At 54.5% G+C, this 9,313-nt stretch overlaps 1 protein-coding gene across 4 annotated transcripts in view; it reads right to left on the reverse strand.

The window, feature by feature from the left end:
- The window catches only part of LOC139276491 (ubiquitin carboxyl-terminal hydrolase 2-like), a 137,472-nt gene that overhangs the window by 121,389 nt on the left and 6,770 nt on the right, over window positions 1-9,313 (reverse strand). The window contains exons 2-3 of one of the 4 annotated variants that reach the window (XM_070894576.1): window positions 6,358-6,515; window positions 4,502-4,611 (exon numbers count right to left, since the gene is read on the reverse strand). The gene's annotated coding sequence lies outside the window, so the exon portion shown is untranslated. The other 3 variants (XM_070894577.1, XM_070894574.1, XM_070894578.1) reach the window with 3 other exon arrangements.

Raw genomic sequence — 9,313 nt, forward strand, 5'->3', positions numbered from 1 at the left:
TCAGTACCCCCTTCCTGCTTTCTCGCCATAACCCTTGATCCCCGAGTAGTAGAGGGAGCTTTACTCTGTATCTAACCCCCTGTACCTGTCCTGGGAGTGTTTTATGGGACAGTGTAGAGGGAGCTTTACTCTGTATCTAACCCCCTGTTCCTGCCCTGGGAGTGTTTGATGGGACAGTGTAGAGGGAGCTTTACTCTGTATCTAACCCCCTGTACCTGCCCTGGGAGTGTTTGATGGGCACTGGGTGCCTGAAAGAGGAATGTTTTATTTTGCAGCAGCATTATCTTGCTATCTGCCGATCGACCTTGGGATTCAACCTGACACTGGAAAGAGCATTAGCTGTCAGGGACAAAGTGTCATCAAACACTAACTCGGCTCACAGTAACCCAAGTGAGGGGGAAGTAAAACACTCCCCGACTGCAATTCTCGCAACACAGCATAAAACAAACAGTTAGTAAGATTTAAAAAATATCACAAGCTGCAATTCAAACTTGCATCAAACTCAATTTCAATTTATAAGACTTATAATTCAAGCGCTTAACTCGTTCTCCAGTAAAGTGAGCAGGCTCACGGCAGAGTGCAGAATCAATCCGCGTTGCTCCGTCATCCGAACTGGAGCGAGGGGTCAAAAAAAAAAAAATGAACTGCACGGTGAATCAGTCATAAACTCACCGAACTATTCCACATTCATGGCCACTGAGGAGACCAGGAGCTTTCACCTTCGAGCCTCCGTGTCCATGAACAGCATTTTCAGCAGAAACTGTCTACTCCTAGGTCACCCCCCTCAGCGTACTGGGACCAGGAATCCAATCTTTAGAGTTCCGATGACAAACACAAGCCACAACAGTGACATCAGCGGGAGGTGTCGATAGTCCTGCAGTCGTTCTCCCCAAAGTCATGCGCCGCCCCCTCCTGACCTCCAGCGCCCCAAGGTTCAGCTACAGAGGCCTCTGGTGTGGCCCTCGGATTTCTGGGTTACACTGGTCCCAGCTGACAGTGCAGGCTTAGCTATCGCGACACAGAACAGAATGAGAGTCTAAATTTATCCTTTTTTTTTCACTTCCAGATAAGGAACACGATGAATGACAAGGCCAGTCGGTGTGGCAATAAATCCGAGCACATTCCAGGAACGGCTGGACCCTCGGCAACGGCTAGCCGCTGTTTACTCTTGAGCGGATGGAGGAGGCACTTGACAGAGCGGCTCAAAGTGACCACGGTTTGGTAACAAACTCCCAGGCACCTCCCTCCAACTCTGGGACTTGCACGGAATAATGAACTCACACCCAGACATTTTACAAACGCCCGATCAATGTTTCCAACTCCAATATACGGTCAGAAGCTGCCAATACTCAGTCCCCACTTGCCCAGCTCTGGGTCAGTCAGCTGAGTTTTCAGCATCGGCTGCCTAGAAATACCCGACGTGGAATTCAATTAATTCTCACCAACAATGAAGCAACCCTTAGAACAGAATCCATGATCCATTTGCAAACACAGTCTCTACTTGGCAAAAGGCCACATCTCAAAGACAAGTGTTCATTGCCAGATTCTCCGAACCTCACTTCGCTCAGCAACAACTTGCATTTATGAGAACACAGGAACAGGAGGAGGCCATTCAGCCCCTCGAGCCTGTTACACAGGAACAGGAGGAGGCCATTCAGCCCCTCGAGCCTGTTACACAGGAACAGGAGGAGGCCCATTCAGCCCCTCGAGCCTGTTACACAGGAACAGGAGGAGGCCATTCAGCCCCTCGAGCCTGTTACACAGGAACAGGAGGAGGCCATTCAGCCCCTCGAGCCTGTTACACAGGAACAGGAGGAGGCCCATTCAATCCCTCGAGCCTGTTACACAGGAACAGGAGGAGGCCCATTCAGCCCCTCGAGCCTGTTACACAGGAACAGGAGGAGGCCATTCAGCCCCTCGAGCCTGTAACACAGGAACAGGAGGAGGCCCATTCAGCCCCTCGAGCCTGTTACACAGGAACAGGAGGAGGCCATTCAGCCCCTCGAGCCTGTTCTGCCATTCAGTTAGATTATGACTGATCTGAATCTTAACTCCAGCTACCCACCTTGGTTCCACAACCCTTAACCCTCTTACTCAACAAAAAAAATCCATCCATCTCCATTTTGAAGTTTCCAATCGTCCCCCAGCTGCAACAGCTTTTTGGGGGAAAGAGAGCTCCAGATTTCTACTGCTGCTTGTGTAAAGAAATACTTCATGACATCACCCTTTAATCTTCTATACTCGAAGTAATACAAGCCTTGTACACAAGAGGTTTCAGCACTTCCCCAAGTGCACAGCACCCTCCCCTCAATACTGGCAGTCAGGAAGTGATCTGGCAGAACCTCACCCAGCTCCCCCACGCCCCCCCAACCCCCGAGGAAACCCCAAAGCGGCTCACCGTAATACAGTCCAGGCAGCCCCGTTGGGCAGAGAAGCACGCAGCTCGTGCCGAGGAGATCAGAGGGACAGAGGGTTCTGGAGCGGGGATTTATCATCGTTGTGTGAATCGGGAGCAGAGGGCTCAGTTGTTTGAGAAACGAGGCAGACTCAGACTTGTGGCAAACATGTTGGGGGCGGGGAATTACATTCAAGGACACACCCTCTGATTTAGTCCCCAGGCCACAACATCCAAAAACCCAAATCAAATCCATTTCAAATGCAAGAGGCGCAGGAACCCAAGGCTGTTAGGGAAGCTGCCCCGCGTCACCTGTAACACAGCTCCAGGCAGCCGCTCCCTGGGATCGCTCATATCGCAGGACAGCCTCAATAACCGCAGGGAGATTGGCCACTGCAGTCCGCATCGGCGACAGAGGGAATGTTTCAGAGCCCGTTTCAGAGCAGGGAGGTTTCCTGGTGAGGGAGGTTTCCTGGTGAGGGGGGGGGGATCTGGGAACAGGGGCAACAGCCTGCTGGTGTTGATAGGGGGTCGCCAGGCACTATCCTTTCCCTGTACAGGCGGTTCCTCCTCCTGGGCATTGCCGACACAATGGGACGAGGACGGGCCAGGCAGCTTTGTGAGGGAATGTTTGGCTGTTGCTCTGGGAGCTCGATGGGAGCCCAGGGTGACCCTGCCCGATTCCCGCTCGGAAATCCCGATGGCTCGAGCCCCAGCGTTGGGAGAGTGGGGATAACCGGGAAGAAACTGGTTAGTGGATGTGACCAGTGACATTCTCCAGGGATCGATTCTAAGGCCTCAACTTTTCATCATATTTATTAATGAATTTCGAGGAAGGAACTGAGAGTTGTATATCCAAGTTTGCAGAAACCACTTGGATCTGAAGCGCTCCCTCCAAGGGCTGTGCATCAATTAGATCTTCCGGAGATGGACAGTTTTCTGTGGGGTAAGGATGGCAAGAGATATGGAGTTAAGATGCAGATCAGCCACGATCTGATTGAATGGCCTCCTCCTGTTCCTGTGTTACTCCCGCTGCACCTGTAACTGCAAAATATCGACAGCCTGCAGAGAATCTGTTCCAACAGGTAGCAGCCACAGGGGTCAGAAATTACCGGCAGGTTTTAACCCTGTCTCTGTTAGAGCAGACGGGGCCTCGGTTTCTCAGGTGGGTGTAAAGATGCCATGGCACTATTCAAAGAGCTGGGACATTCTCCCTGATGTCCTGGCCAATATTTATCTTTCGACCAACGTCACTAAAACAGATTATCTGGTCATTATCACATTATTGTTTGTGGGAGCTTGCTGTGTACAAATTGGCTGCTGCGTTTCCTACATAAACAATAAGAACTACAATTTAAGGTGCTTTGGGACATTCTCAGGCTGTGAAAGGCGCTATATAAATGCCGTCTCTCTTTACTTCAGCGACTACACAGCTCGGTTCCTCTGGGCAAAGGCCAGAAAAATGCCTCAGATTCCTGCAACTCCCCCAAACTCACTTAATCACTCAGACCCTGATCTCCAGCCATGTCACAACTGTGCAACGGCCACCACACGTTAAAAAATCCACACACAGGCATCTTCCACCCTTCAAGATTTAATTCGGGACCTGGAATATTAGATCCTTCATTGAAACACCTGTGAACTTTTTGATATGGAAGCAAGTCATCCTCGACTCGAGGGACTGCCGATGATGATGATGATGATGTATGATCAGAGCAGTGTGCACCATGGTGTGAGCAGGCAGTGAAACCGCGCACACTCCAGGCACACACGGCATTCGTGGACCCGACAGCAGCTGCCCCAATATGAAATGTAGTGTACAATACTGAAACATGGAGAATGAAATGACTTCAAAGGCCAGCACTAAGACGCTGTACAAATCTGAACACTATTGCCCTAAAAATGTATTCCTAGTGTCAGATCCACTAAAGTTATCAACTATTATCACATTGACAGCCACGTTTCCTACATTACAACAGTGACTACACTTAAATACTTAATTTGGCGTAAAATTTGGGACGTACTGAAGTTGTGAAGGGTGCTGTAGAAATGCAAGGCTTTCTTTCACGGTGAGCGACCCGGCGTGTCACAATCCCCCCGGAATACCTGCAGAGATGGCTTCCAGCAGTCACAGGATCTGAATGTCTCTGCTGACAATATTTTGTTCGGTTTACTCCATGTCTGGTTCCAGGTGAAGAAACTAGAGTCCCAGGGATCTAAAAATGGAACACGGAATAGTTCAAACTGTGAGCACCCCCAGAACATACCCCACCGTGACCCCCATAACACACCCCGCACCATGTCCCCACCCCCAAACACACCCCTTGTGTGTCATATTGGAACTGTAAGGGGGTACTCTGTGTTGTAGCATCTTCCGGTGGGGGGAGGAGGGGGTTATGTCTGTCTCCTCCACCGAGATCATTCGATATTGAATCTAAAGAAAGACTTGCCTTTATATAGCGCCTTTCACGACCACCGGACAACAAAGCGTGTTGTCACTATTGTAATGTGGGAAACGCGGCAGCCAATTTTCGCACAGCAAGCTCCCACAAACAGCAATGTGATAATGACCAGATAATCTGTTATAGTGGTGTTGATGGAGGGATAAATATTGGCCAGGACACCAGGGATAACTCCCCTGCTGCTCTTCGAAATAGTGCCATGCAATCTTTTACGTCCACCTGAGAGGACAGACAAGGCCTCAGTTTAATGTCTCATCTGAAAGACGGCACCTCCGACAGTGTGGCGCTCCCTCAGTACTGCCCCTCCGACAGTGCGGCACTCCCTCAGTACTGCCCCTCCGACAGTGCGGCACTCCCTCAGTACTGCCCCTCCGACAGTGCGGCGCTCCCTCAGTACTGCCCCTCCGACAGTGCGGTGCTCCCTCAGTACTGCCCCTCCGACAGTGCGGCACTCCCTCAGTACTGCCTCTCCCACAGTGCGGCGCTCCATCAGTACTGCCCCTCCCACAGTGCGGCGCTCCATCAGTACTGCCCCTCCGACAGTGCGGCGCTCCCTCAGTACTGCCCCTCCCACAGTGCGGCGCTCCATCAGTACTGCACTGGAGTGTCAGTCTAACTTTATGTGCTCAAATCCCTGGAATGGGACTTGAACTCACAACCTTCTGACTCACACCTACAAGAATTGTTTCCAAAAACTTTGATATTTTACTTTACAAAAATCAGACAGCCCTTTGCACTCGAGATACAGGTTATAAGCAAAACCCCTTTTACAGGAACAATCATTTGTACATTTAACACAAACTAGTTCACATTTCACTGTGGGGTCAGACGTCTAGAGGGTTATGTACGGAATCTGGGCAAGGGTATCGGTGATATAAAACAAATAAAAGAGATCATTTCTTGATCTGTAAATTAAAGCCACAGAGTTTGAGAGAACTGCTTGAGATATCTTTAGGAGCTGGTGATTGCACCTGCTGTATTTGGAGTGAGCCGGAGTTTAAATAGACCCTGGACAGTAGGTCCAGTTACAGAAGCTTACTCTTACTATTTCCTTACACGCCAGTTTGGGAGGTTAACCCTTTACATGCTGCGCGCAATGGCGAGATGTCCTTGCGACCACGGTGGGGTGGGGTAAGGGCGGGGGTTGAGTCGGGTTCAGAATCAGTACTTACTCCCAGCCACTCACTTCCTCTGCCCGGATTATGTGCAGTGTTTCACAATGGGAACGCCTTTCAGGTGAGAAGTTAAACCGAGGCTCTGCCTCTCCTCTCAGGTAGACGGAAGAGATCCCACGGAACAATTCGAGGAGCAGAGGCCTGGTCAACATTTCTCCCTCAACCAACACTATTAAATCAGATTAACTGATTATTCATCGTATTGGCAGTTTACAGAACCTTGCTGTGTAAATTGACTGTGGCATTTTCCTAAAAAGGAACATATAAATCTTTCCTTGCAAAACTCAATGATTCTATCAAACTGATATTCTGGAATCCGTTGGACCTTAGTCAGGTGTTTCCAACATTACACTTGCATGTCTCATCATCATCGGTGGTCTCTCGAACAAGGATGACTTGCTTCCACACCAAAAGGGATGTGTTCAGATGTTTCAATGAAGGGCCCGATATTCCAGTCCTGAACTCCAGGGAGGTGGAAGATGCCTGTGCGTGGATTTAAAAAAAAACGTGTGGTGACCATTGTACACCAGCCACCACACGGGCTTGACAGAGCTAGGCCTTTATCCAGTGGCAAGGGTTAACCAGGACGACTAGAGACCTGCTGGGCTGCACAGACCTAGTGCATACATATATCGCAGTGTGGCCTTTCTCCACAAAGTCCCAAAGCAATTTACACTCAATGAAGTACTTTTGAAGTGTGTCACTGTTATAATGTAGGAAAAGCGGCAGGCAATTTGTACACAGGAAGCTCCCACACACAGCAATGTGATAGTGACCAAATCATCTGCTTTAGTGATGCTGGCCAAGACCCAGGTAGAACTCCCCTGCTCTTCAAAACTTGGGATAGTCTATCTCCATCAGAGGGGACAGGTGGGGCCTTTGTTTAACATCTTATCTGAATGATGGCCCTTCCGACAGTGCGGCACTGCCTCAGTACTGCCCCTCCGACAGTGCAAATTTACTGAACTACACACCTCCACACACTCACACACTCCCCGTCCACCCACCCCCCACACACACCTCTTCCTTCCCCCCCCCCCCCCCCCCACCACACACACACACACATACCTCTTCCCATCTCTCCCCCCCACACACCTTCCCCTCTCTTCCCCCCCACCCACACCTCTTCCCTTCTCTCTCTCCACCCCACACACACCTTCCCCCCACACACACACACACACCTCTCCTTTCCTTCCCCCCCCCCACACACACACACCTCTCCCCCCCCCCCCACCCCCACACACACACACACCTCTCCCCCCCCCCCACACCTCTCTCCCCCCCCACCCCCACCTTCCCCCCCACACACACACACACCTCTCCCCCCCCCACCCCACACACACCTTCCCCCCCCCCACACACACACACCTCTCTCCCCCCCCACCCCACACACACCCTTCCCCCCCCCACACACACACACCTCTCCCCCCCCCCACCCCCCCACACACACACACCTCTCCCCCCCCCCCACACACACACACCTCTCCCCCCCCCTCCACACACACACACCTTCCCCCCACACACACACCTCTCCTTTCCTTCCCCCCCCCCACACACACACACCTCTCCCCCCCCCCCACCCCCCCACACACACACACACACCTCTCCCCCCCCCACCCCACACACACCTTCCCCCCCCCCCCACCACACACACACACTCTCTCCCCCCCCCCACCCCACACACACCCTTCCCCCCCCCACACACACACACCTCTCCCCCCCCCCACACACACACCTCTCCCCCCCCCCACCACACACACACACCTCTCCCCCCCCCCCACACACACACACCTCTCCCCCCCCCTCCACACACACACACCTCCCCCCCCTCCACACAGACCACACACACACACCTCTCCTCTCCCCCCCCCCCACACACACACACCTCTCCTCTCCCCCCCCCCCACACACACCTCTCCTCTCCCCCCCCCCCCCCACACACACCTCTCCTCTCCCCCCCCCCCCCACACACACCTCTCTCCCCCCCCCCCCCACACACACCTCTCCTCTCCCCCCCCCCCCCCCACACACATCTCCTCTCCCCCCCCCCCCCCACACACACCTCTCTCCCCCCCCCCCACACACACCTCTCTTCCCCCCCCCCCACACACCTCTCCCCCCCCACACACCTCTCCCCCCCCCCCCCCCCACACACCTCTTCCCCCCCCCCCCCACACACCTCTTCCCCACCCCCCCCCACACACACCTCTCCCCCCCCCCACACACACACACCTCTCCCCCCCCCCCCCCCACACACACACACCTCTCCCCCCCCCCACACACACACACACCTCTCCCCCCCCCACACACACACACACACCTCTCCTCCCCCCCCCCACACACACACACCTCTCCTCCCCCCCCCCCCCACACAAACACACCTCTCCCCCCCACCACACCCCCCACACACACACCTCTCCCCCCCCCCACACCCACACCTCTCCCCGCCCCCCACACCCCCCACACACACACCTCTTCCCCCCCCCCCCACACCCCCCACACACACACCTCTCCCCCCCCCACACCCCCCACACACACACACCTCTCCCCCCCCCCACACACACACCTCTCCCCCCCCACCCCTCCCCCACCCCCCCTCCTCCTCTCCCCCCCCCCCCACACCCCCCACACACACACACACCTCTCCCCCCCCCCACCCCCCCACACACACATACCTCTCCCCCCCCACACACATACCTCTCCCCCCCGCCCCACACACATACCTCTCCCCCCCCCCACACACATACCTCTCCCCCCCCCCACACACATACCTCTTCCCCCCCCCCACACACATATCCCCCCCCCCCACACACCTCTCCCCCCCCCCCACACACATACCTCTCCCCCACCCCACACATACCTCTCCCCCCCCCACACATCTTCCCCTCTCTTCCCCCCCCCCACACACCTCTTCCCCTCTCTTTCTCCCCCCGCCCCACACACAGCTCTTCCCCTCTCTCTCCCCCCCAACACACACCTCTTCCCCTCTCTTCCCCCCCCCCCCCCACACACACCTCTTCCCCTCTCTCCCACCCCACACACACTTCTTCCCCTCTCTCCCCCCCACACACACTTCTTCCCCTCTCTCCCCCCACACACACTTCTTCCCCTCTCTCCCCCCCCACACACACTTCTTCCCCTCTCTCTCCCCCACACACACTTCTTCCCCTCTCTCTCCCCCACACACACACACACCTCTTCCCCTCTCTCTCCCCCCCCCACACACACACCTCTTCCCCTCTCTCTCCCCCCCCCCCACACACACACCTCTTCCCCTCTCT

This window comes from Pristiophorus japonicus, chromosome 11, assembly GCF_044704955.1.
Source record: "Pristiophorus japonicus isolate sPriJap1 chromosome 11, sPriJap1.hap1, whole genome shotgun sequence".
In the NCBI taxonomy this organism is placed as follows: domain Eukaryota; kingdom Metazoa; phylum Chordata; class Chondrichthyes; family Pristiophoridae; genus Pristiophorus; species Pristiophorus japonicus.